We start from the raw sequence: 11,649 nt of genomic DNA, 5'->3' as shown, positions 1-11,649 counted from the left end.
TCCTGCGACACATGCCAGAGAGTAGGCAAGCCTACCGACAAGTGGAAGGCGCCCATGAAGCTGGTGCCAATCATAACTGAACCCTTCCGCCGGTTGGTAATTGACATTGTAGGGCCACTTCCCGAGTCCAAGAACGGTTCTCGGTACATTCTGACTGCTCTGTGTGTCGCGACAAAGTTCCCTGAAGCGATACCACTCAAGGAGCTCAATTCTCCTCAGGTTGTGGACGCCCTTCTCTCAATTTTCGCTCGTGTCGGATTTCCTTCGGACATTCAGTGTGACAACGGCAGTGTCTTTACCAGCTGCCTAACCTCTACTTTTTTCGAAAGGTGCGGTATCAAGGTCGTACACAGCTCGATCAATCACCCGCAATCCAACCCAGTAGAGCGAATGCACTCTGTGCTTAAAATAATATTGAGGGCCCTTTGCATTGAGCGCGACCGCGATTGGGAAGCCTGCATGCCTGCAGCTATGTTCGCTTTACGGTCCGCTCCCCATGAGAGCACAGGCTTCAGCCCTGCGGAGCTTGTATACGGCCGGAGCTTAAGAACACCGCTGCGCATGCCGCGAGAGTGTTGGGAAGTCGATGAGGAAGACCCAAACGTGGTCACGTACGTCCTTAACCTACTTCAAAGGATTGGAAAAACGAAAGATCTTGTCGAGAGCCATATGGAGGCTGCACAAGAATTGTCGAAAGAGTACTACGACAAGTCAGCAAAGAAGCGTACTTTCGAAGTGGGTAGCCAAGTAATGATACTGCGACCGTCTAAGAAAAATAAGCTTGAGGTCCAGTGGGAGGGGCCAGCGAACGTAGTATCGAAACTTTCTGGTACCAACTACGAAGTTAAACTAGGTAGAAGGCATAACAAAATCTATCATAGTAATCTGATGAAACCGTAAATTCAGCGGCACGCTGTTGTGAATGTGATTTTGAATGGTTCGGAAGAGGAAGGTGCAGAAATTCTGACCTCTGTGGACATGAAAGGATGCGGTTCGGATGTACTGTTAGAACAGGTCAACTTAGAACCACGTCTAAGCCAAGCCCAGAAGGAAGACTTAAGAAGGATTATTTCTGAGTTCGAAAAGGTCTTTTCGGATCGTCCCGGAAAGACGGCGCAAATTGCGCACGATATCGAGCTAACGTGTGAAGAACCGATCCGTAGTAAGCCATACCGCTGTTCTCCCATACAGAAAGAAATCATAGCAGGTGAGATCAAGCAAATGTGCGACCTGGGAGTCATAGTACCGGGTGAGAGCGATTACACATCGCCCTTGATACTAGTCCAAGTACCAGGAAAAGATCCCAGACCGTGCATTGATTACCGGCGACTAAACGCGGTTACCCGGGATCAGACCTACCCGATACCAAACCTTGAGGAAAGGGTGGAGACAGTGTCAAAGTCGAATTACATATCCACGCTAGACCTCGTGCGAGGCTATTGGCAAGTCCCCCTTTCAGAGCGCGCCAGCCGCTACGCCGCGTTCGTTTCCCCATTCGGGACGTTCCGCCCAGTAATGTTGAGTTTCGGACTTAAAAACACGCCATATTGCTTCTCCAATCTAATGGACCAAGTGCTCCATGGTCTGTCCGAGTACGCACTCCCGTATCTCGACGATGTCGCCATCTTCTCTAATACATGGGAAGAACATGTAGATCACTTACGAGTCGTGCTGAGCAAGCTGAAAGATGCAGGCCTTACAGTCAAACCTGCTAAATGTCATCTAGGTTGCGCCGAAGTGACTTACCTAGGGCATGTGGTGGGGCGTGGCCGGCATAGACCGTCTGAAATCAAAGTAGCCGCTGTCGTAAACTACCCCCGGCCAACTACTAAGACCGAGATAAGGAGCTTTCTAGGCTTGGCTGGATATTACCAGCATTATGTGAAAGATTACTCGGCGCTCGCCAGTCCTCTCACAGACGCGCTTCGAAAGTCAGAGTCCGTGAAGGTGAGATGAGACCAAAAGAAAGAGAACGCGTTTCAAATGCTGAAACAAGCCTTGAGCGAGCAGCCAGTTCTAATGGCATCTGATTTTTCAAAAGGCTTCATAATTCAGTGTGATGCAAGTGATCGGGGAATGGGAGCTGTGCTATGCCAAGAGGATGATAACGGCAATGAAAGGCCAGTTTTGTACTTAAGCCGTAAGTTGACATGCCGAGAAGAGGCGTACAGTACCTCTGAAAAAGAATGCGCCTGCCTTGTATGGGCCATTCAGAAGCTTGCCTGCTACGTCGCCGGTTCCAAGTTCGTTGTAGAAACTGACCACTGCCCACTTGGTTAAATAATATGCCGTCTAAGAGCGGCCGGCTGCTCAGGTGGAGTATGACGCTCCAGCAGCACAATCTTGTCGTTCGTTATAAGAAGGGCAAGTTAAACGCGAATGCAGACGCACTAAGCCGTGCGCTCTGAGCCAGGCTACCTTAGACCTCTTCGTGACACTTTTTGTCGCTTCGTGAACTTGTCAAGTCCGCTCGTAAATTGGGGCAAAATTGATGTCCTCATTGGTGACCTCAGCCGACGGTTATCCTGCCCAAGTGATCTCAAGAGACCCAAATTGATTGTCGATTCATTTATTTCGTGTGTGACATGCGTTTGGCACTTTGAGTTAATTACTTTAGAGTTCTTTTGTCCCACATGTGTCTCTTGTTGAAGAGGGAACAAAAGGGTGGGCATAAATGTAGCCAGCCGAGTTTTGTGGCATTAAAGTCTGGCAGTTTGACGGGTGGCAGAGGGCACTTGCTCGTGTTGTGTGTTGCCTGTTGTCGGTCGATTCCTGGCAAGGTGCAGAATCATGCACGACCGGTGCCGAGCAGCAAGTTCTTCCGGAGGACCGAGCAAAGCTGGTTCAGACACCTGGGCGACAAGGCGGAGGCACAGCGATCCTGTCCTGCGAGCGGGGCCTGTTCACGGAAAGGAGCATGGAGCCACCTGCGGCTGAACACCGGACGGGAACTGGGAGGAGCCTGGTGTTCGAGCGCGCCCCGCATCCGAGCCACGCGGAAGCAGCTCGTCTTCGTGGCGCATTGTCTGGCGGCGGGGGTGCTTTGTGCCTGAACCCTCATTCCGCTGGCCTGTCGGGGAACCAGAGCTGTGCGCCCGCCGTCGCGCAAAGCAGGCACGTACTCGCCGCCATGGCGCGGCGTCATCCTGGCTGGCCGGCTGACCCTTCCTCCTCCTCCTCCTCACTAGCGTCGGATCGAGCTAATCCGAGCGGTGGCCTGTGGCGTGACCTTATCGGAGCAGAGGAACGCCGGGTGCAGAGGAACGCAACGGTCACCGGCGGCTATAAGAGGAGAGCCGCACTGAGACGCGGTAGCAGACGGGCAGCAGACACGCCATCGCGCCAGAGAGACGCTCTCCACAGGGCCTCGTCCTAGCCCGTTGTGCTAACGGCCCTTGTACATTAATGTAAAAAGCCTTGTAAATATTGTACATAAACGTCAGTTCACTAACCGTCGCATCGACCGTTCTTCGCTCAGGTCTGCTGAACAGAGGCAGCAGACTGGGACGCACCAAGTCGTAACACCACTTAGATATACCCATGACTTTCAAGTATCTGTGAAAAGCGACCGGCTGTTGGGTGGTTGGCGACAGGACCTCACCTTTGGCTGGCATCGATTGCTATGTGCAACCACTAGTGAGGTGCATCGCAGCGCTCTGTCAACACCGGACCTCACCAGTGGCTGCCATTGGCTGCGATATGCAGCCAACGGTGAGGTCAGGTCGCCAATCATCCAATGGCCGGGTCGCTTACCATAGCCGCTAGAAAGCCGCGGGTGTATCTGGGTGATCAATCACAGAGGACCAGACGGACGCGGAATGGCCATTTTTAAATGGAGAGCTTATAGAATACGGCCCCTGGTTGGCGGCTTCACATCGTAACTCACCGGCAGTGGGCATATTCAATTTTCAGTCCTGGACCGTCCGGGACTACTTCCGGACTCGAGACCGGAATTTGTTTTTCTCGGGCAGCCCGAAAGCTCCGCCCACCACTCACAAAGCTGCTTGCAACGCCATAGCAACGCGTTAATTTATCGCCTTTGCCAGTCCACGGGATACTTGGGGCTGCGAGGAAGGCAGCAGACGAGAGCTGCCAGGTCAGTGACGTGCAGCGCCGACAGCCATATTGAGTTGCTGTGTGCATTTTGAGTGTTTTTTTTTCTTGTTCCTGGAGGACGATGTCGTGCTTCAAAGCTTCACATGAGCTCTTCACAAGATCTTCACATGAGTTATACCTCGACATGAGTTCTTGCATCTTCGTTTTATTTTCTTGAAATCCGCTTCACACGAACGCGTGTTCGGAGCTGCGAACGCGTATAGTTTGCTCGTGTCGTCAAGTGGTTCTTCGCTTGTTTTGCGACATGCTGTATGCGCGCTTACCTAAAAGCATCACAGGTGAACCACTCGTATACTGGAGCAGCTAGCCTTATTTTAAACGTTTTTCCGAAGGCTTTCGTCTCTCTGCCTATCCGCAACGAGTTGGGCTACTTTTTTCGAACTTTGCCGCTAGCAGTAGCGGCGAGCCCCTCTAAGCTGAGTTCTGTAATCACCTACGCTAAGCTGGCAGCATGCTTTTCAAATCGACTCAATGATTGCGATCGAACGCATAGCGTTGCCACTCAGTGGTGGTGGCCGTGGCTTGCGTCGTCTGCTCTCAGATGACAGCGGCCGTGTACGGAAACCGAGAGGGACCCCGGCTCTGGCGGTGAGCCCGAAAGCAGCCCCTGGCAAGTAGGTGATGGGACCACGACGGTGTTTCCTGTTAGGGAGGAAGCCGAGACCTATGAGCAAGTAGTCCGGGACTGGAAAATCGAATATGACTAATGAGCGCCTCTGACGTCGATCGCCCCACCTTGCGCTTTGCACTGCGTTAATGACGTCACCTGAGGCCCATCGCTTAGCGAAAAAGAGGATGTGCTAAAAATGCATTTCAAACGTATTGTATTAATTTCATATTTATTTCGCATTTTTTCGTCCCTATGCTTAAACTGCAATACGAATGCTTTCTAAGTACACTAGGAATAATATTTTAAACGTTCTTAAAAATACGTGAAAAGTACATTTTTGCCCGCTTAGCATATTTATAATGCATTAAAAATATAATCAAAATATACATTAGAAATATACTAAAAATATACATCTAATACATTAAAAATGTGTTTACTCGGGCCTAAAAAAAGTCTACTGGGCGGCTCCATGGAATGACACGGGTTAATTCTTCAACTGCAGAACAAATCGTACACGGGTATTTAACATTAATCAACAGGAGTCTAATATTATAAGGTGACGTGATTGAATGGGAACGGCAGATACCTACACACAGCATACCAATAAGACAGTGACACAGCAAACAACAAATCCTACGACAAGCGCTATGCTTGGCTTGCCTTATTTATACCCAGCGAAAGCGACGCACTATTTTGCACGCTGAGGCCTTTTTTTCCGCAAATACTGTGGGCTGCCACATTATCGCAGAAGTACCCTACTGGTCGCGTTCGAGGGGTTAATGGAGAACGGAATTGCTAGTTGAAATTTGCGTCAGGCACAGGTCAGGAGTCGAACTGTCAACTAACAGATACATGGGCGTGTAAGGGAGCCGGTCTGCCCTGCCAGACGGGATCCTTTCCGCTGGCTTATTCGGACCCAGAAGTACCCAAGGCGCTTTTGCTGGTATAATGCTATCACGTTCTCACACGGAAATGTTCGAATGACATTGAGTGGAATGACATTCGAGAATAGGAATGACATTCGGACTCGACGGACTGCCGCGGTGCTGCACGACACTTTCGAGACGCATTCGAAAGCCTCAGCTCGTTTTCAGTGTACAGCAACGACGACGACGGCGGTCACACTAGTCCGACAACGACAGTATATATCACGCTGAACAACAGCATGTAATTATAGTGAAATATCTAGTTTACTATAATATGATTCTAGAGGGACACGTTTTTCAGGCCAACGACACCGACGAATCCGGTCGGCGGACGGTCAGCCTTGTCGGCGGCTGAGCGAGAGCACGGTGATGAGGCGGCGGTGTGTATATGCTCGCGCTTCTAAATGAGCGAAACGAACGGCTATATTTCACGTGTGCACACCTGAACACTCACCAGCGATAAGCGCTTGCCAAATCAATTTCAATCGACGACGGCTCTGTTCCCTTCCGCGACGGCTAGGCCCAGCGAGTTCGCAGGGTTGGATCTGTGATTTCGGCGGTTGTCAAGAGCGAATCACAAGCTTTAGCGTATGCAAATGGTCACCAGGTGTAGTTTTGGCAACAGTGACCTGAAATCAACTATTGCTTACATCGCAGGGCACGCATACGATGAACGGGAATCGCCGGTGTGACCCAGACTGCCGAGCCGTGCTTTACGGCCAGCAGCAGTCGTCGCCGTCGCTAGCTTGTGGATAACAAGTTAGGCCGTTTCAGTTAAAGCGAACAGTCGCCAGACATACTTCTCGATAAAGTAGTTTAAAAAAAAGTACTGGTCACGTCGGAGAAAGCCGGGACAAGAAGCGAGAAGCGCCAGTCCTGCGCGATGCCAACAACCCGGCTTTCTCAGGTGTGCGATCGCATCATTGCTTCCCACACATTGTCGCACTGCGTAAGCAAGCACGAGTACAACCAGTAAAAAAGAAAACAGATTGTTTAATAGAACGAAAGCGCAGATTGCGTTTTATGTTATGTAAACAAGCCATGTAAACAACAGTATGAGTGCAGTCGTCCTCATCGGCGCACTCCCAGGGAAATTTCATGCTGACGCGGTTAATATTCGTTGGCGTAATATTATCTTCAAGCATTCCCTAAGACAAAACACGTGTAGCATCTTTAGATGACATTCGGCTGGAAGGCATTCGAAGCGCCCGTGTAGCAGGGCTATAAGTGGTGATCACCTTCCTGCTAGAAGTTATAAACGAAAGGATGACAAGAAAGGGAAAGTTTTCACTCTTCTCTGAAACGTCATTTCGAGCCCTAGATTGTTCCACGGTAGCTTGAAGTGTAATGCAAATGTGTTTACGCGGACAACCAATTTGTTAGAATTTAAATATACTTCAGACGTATTAATTGCGTATTTACGAAAGCACACTTTAAATAGATGGCCAGCACCAAAATGCGATGTCCCGAAACTCGATTTTGAGCATTAGATTGTTCAACGACAGCTTGTAGTGCGCTGCAAACATGCTAATGCGGACTGCCAATTTGCTAGAATTTCAGTGTTCTTTGGACGAATTAATTGCGTATTTACGGAAGTACACTTCGAATACATTGACGACACGCAAATGCCATTTCCCGAAACGCGATTTCGAGCACTCGACTGTTGAACGGCAGCTAGAAGTGTGCAAAGACGTTTAAAAGGACTGCCCGTTTGTTAGAATTGAAGTATATTTCGGATGAATTAATTTCATATTTACGAAAGTTCACTTTTAATACATTGACAAGATGCTAAAACTGCATACATATACGTTTACAAGGGCTGCCCGTTTTCTAGAATTGAAGTATACTTTCGATGAATTAATTTCATATTTCCGAAAATACACTTTTAATACACTGCCAACATGCTAAAACTGCATACATATTTTTTCACGTATTTGAAAATTGCTCGAAGTATGCTTTAAGTGAGGTATTTTTGGCACATTTTAAAAATATATTTCGAATAGCAAGCATGAAATTTCAGAAACGTATTTCCGACATATTTTTAGTGCATTCATGAATACAAAATATGTTTAAAATACATTTTAAATAGCCCACCGTATATTCCAAACGTATTAGTTTTTGCTAAGGGATACGGCCGGCCAGTGGTATCGCTTCCAGATTTGCTTCCCTGCACGACTTTTCGCATTGCCGCCGGGCCAGAACCCATTGCGCGCTGTCACTGCGCTTGCGATACGACCTCGGAGTGACTGCATGCCTGTTGTCGTTTGTGGCAGCGGCTAGATGCTAGATGCTTATGCTAGTCATCCTCGTTGCGTGTGGCAGCATCGGCCTCGGAAGGGCATCGCTGTGTGAGAAAGGTTACCCACGGATGAAAAAGAGGACAGGGTAGTCGCGTATGCAAAAATAAGAAAGGGCAAGCGTCTGGTGCGTAGTTACACGCTTCCAAGCACTGGAAACATCGGCTTCCAGCAGAGACATCATTTGTGAGGATCTTCTAAAATTTGCTTCTACAGCTTCTCTGGCGTCAACAAGGTGCCCTAAAGCGTATGTTCGGTACAAAGAGTTTGAAATTGGCGTGCTGGCGTTTGTAAGACTGAAACGGAAGCCAGCATTCGACAAACAGTCGACTGTGCTGGCGCAAACAGAGTCTTGTCAAGCACTGCATACGTGCTTTTCGTATGAGTCTGCACCAGCAGCTGAGTGCGGCAGACTTTGAACGAAAGCAGAATTTCTATAACCTGGCTGTTATTCACTTCGACATTGATCCTGGCTCTTTATAGAGAGTGATCTGGACGGATGAAGCACAGTTGCGTCGCATCTCTGTCAACCTGCCAAATGCCCATTGCTAGGCTGACGTGAACCGTAACTGGCTTCGAATCCAAAACAACAACAAAAGTTCACAGTGAAAACTTTTGCGGCATATTCAAGGACCGAGTCATCGGCCCCTTTCGTGAATATTCCCGGGCTGGCAGAAAGGACTGTGAAAGCACAGGCGGTTCAACAAAATAACCTGCAAAGGCATGTATGCCTTAAACCTAATTGACGACGCTTTTGACTGTTTGCAGGAAGCTGAATTCTCCATTGTAGATCTACGCAGCGGGCACTGGCAAGTAGTTCTGACGCTGACGGCTCCAACACCGCTTTTGGGACAACGGGCGGGGTATACGAATTCAACATCATGCCGTTGGAAGTATGTAATTCCCCTGCCACTTTAATTAGGAGCATCTCTGTTTCAAGCCTTTCAGAGCGAGGAAATCGAGCGCATTTTTCTGAACAAAACCCCCACTGAACACGTTAGGCGCGCAGGAAGCTCGGTGCGAACGCAACAACCTATAGTGCTGCGTTGTCGTGCCAACTGCTCGAGACTCGAACTGGCTGCATTACTGTGCTACAGGGTGCCATTTGTTTTGCTTCGTCGCACTAAAAAATAACTACAGCCAAGTGAGTGATAACTATTATTTATTATTTATTTATTATTTATTTATTATTTATTATTTATTATTACCCTCAGGGTATAAACATTACAGAGGGGAGTGGGTTTTAATCAATAAACAAACAAAAGATATGCACAGCAACAAGAACATGCAAGTAATACTGTAAGTGACAGTTAAGTTTGGTTAAAAATGATCTAAACAAAGTCCCATAACACTTAATATAACACAATGAAATTCGCGATACCGTTTGAGTGTACACAGTGGTGAAATTAAATAATATATGAACACACAGGAAAGAGGTAGGTTTTATACAATGTTAAGAAGAACTCGCATGGTCTATATTGCGCACGGCAGACTGAAATAACCAAAATTTTTCAATTGTTGCAACGGAAGAGGGAAGGCGGTTCCAGTCTTTAGATGTGCGGGGTATGAATGAATCAGAGAAACATTTAGTGTTGCATGAATTTATGCCAACCTTGTGAGCGTGGTCAATGCGTGATGATACATATGAAGGCGGAATGAGCAATTTATAGTGTAAGTCATCATGGTAAAATATCTTATGAAACAGGCATAACCGTGCATGCTTTCGACGAAATGTGAGGGGTAGCAGATTGAGATTAGATTTCATTGAGGATACACTAGCGGTGCGGTGATAATTATGGAAGATGAAACGAGCTGCATTATTTTGAATCATTTCTAGCTGGTTAATGAGATCAGTAGTGCCCGGGTCCCAAACTGAAGATGCGTATTCAAGTTGCGAACGAACTAACGTTTTGTAAAAGAGAAGCTTGGTACTAGAAGGGGCCGAGCGAAAGTTCCGTTTTAAGTAGCCTAGCATGCGGTTAGCTTTGTTGACAATGAATTCGACATGACTGTTCCAGCTAAGGTTAGAAGCGATATGAATGCCAAGGTACTTGTATGACGCTACTGATTCGAGAGCTACATTGTTAAGGTGATATGTAGGTGAGTTGCTAGATGACCTTGATACGCGCAGGAATTTGCACTTGTTAACGTTTAGCGTCATTTGCCATGCTTTGCCTTCTCTTAGCGGTAAAATAAAATAACGCTATGGTCCGGTGCATTAGCGCCGACAGTTCGAATTAGGCTCCGTAGGCACTCCATGACTTCCCGGCGGGAGTTTAGTCAGAATTTAGCTTCTTCCGCGGATGAGGCACTTAGTGCCGGTTTTGTGGGGGAAAATGCAACGAACTTTCTCGCTGTGAAGGGCTTTATACTAAGACTTTCTTGTTTCAAAAATATACATGGTATCCTCATGTCTGTGGCTTCGAACTCAGTTGAAGCTAACCACCAGAATGGGCTAATTAAAAAGGTAATGAGTCTTAGTTAAATGCTATCTTCCTTTTTTATCGTAACCCTCACCCGCCGAGGATGGGAGTTATTTATTTCAACGATATATTTTTAGGAATTTTGAGGAATCGCATATTAGCTCTGGAGAAACAAGAGCAGAAGCAGAACAGCAACGAGAGCAGGCAATAAAAAAAAACGGAGAAGAAATGTTAACCTCTGAAACTTTGAATATATTTGGCAAACCACATTTGCGAAAATTGAATTCATACGAATTACCAGCTCCGGAGAGTGTAGAATACGAATTTTTACTTTCAGAGAAAATTCCGTGGCTTATTTAATAGACAGATGTAAAAACGATCTTCAGAACAATTCGCAAAGAACATCGAGGGGGGGGATGGGGCGATGACGTTACGGTAGGGATTATGTCAAAATGAAATCCAACACTCCGGTATTTGGTAACGAAAAGCTTCGGCAGTTGTAAGGAAAATCCAGACAAGACGGAGCTTACTTTACTTTTATTAAGTTATGTTACAATAGCTTGTGACTGAAAATTTCTCAAAGTAAAAATTAGAATTTCCCCGCCAACGTCCACTCCATCAGGGCGGGACTCTTCATTTGTGTCCACGGTGGTGAATACAAATCCAACCGTCGTCCTGCGTAGAAGAATGAGAAGTTCCCAATGCTGTGAAGCTGACTCGCTCTATACTTGTCTTCCATGCTATTAATGATTACTGTTGATGGTAGCATATTGCGTTTCAGAGGTGTTTTAGTTCAGTAAAACGGCAATAAGAGGCTGGACCAAAATCCGAACACGCAGATGCGCTACTCCTCCATTGCCTTGCGCGTTATTCATTGCACAGCTTTTATTTTCTCTCTGTGCTCTCTATGCCCTGCGTCTCTCTATAGCTTACACTTTCAGTACCTTCATAAGATCTCCACACTTGGTTTCTAAGACATCCAAACATCACGTGAGCCCTACAATGCCCGGAAATCGCGATTTAGGAGCGAAATGCTGGAGGACATAGCACCCGTCACTTGCCACGACCGTGTACCTGATGGCCGCCATCTTGTTTTTTAAATCTGGCACTGCTACCAACTACTTCGTTATGTCGCACTGCTCTGAAATATTTTTCGAACGTCCGCATTCGACAGTATTTTAAGGCCTCTCCAACGACCTCCGAACGGCTGGCGCTAAACTAAACTTTGGAGCTATGCTGTTTTTGTTTCCCGACGGTAAACATTTCGAATTTTATTA

At 47.2% G+C, this 11,649-nt stretch overlaps 1 pseudogene; it reads left to right on the top strand.

Moving 5' to 3' along the window:
* The first annotated feature begins 561 nt into the window (after positions 1 to 561).
* LOC149354028 (uncharacterized) overlaps positions 562 to 11,649 on the top strand; it is a 96,756-nt pseudogene continuing 85,668 nt past the window's right edge.

Source organism: Amblyomma mixtum, chromosome 3 (assembly GCF_055824585.1).
Source record: "Amblyomma mixtum isolate Tamu chromosome 3, ASM5582458v1, whole genome shotgun sequence".
NCBI classification, from domain to species: domain Eukaryota; kingdom Metazoa; phylum Arthropoda; class Arachnida; order Ixodida; family Ixodidae; genus Amblyomma; species Amblyomma mixtum.
This window is presented reverse-complemented; position numbering and strand designations above follow the sequence as displayed.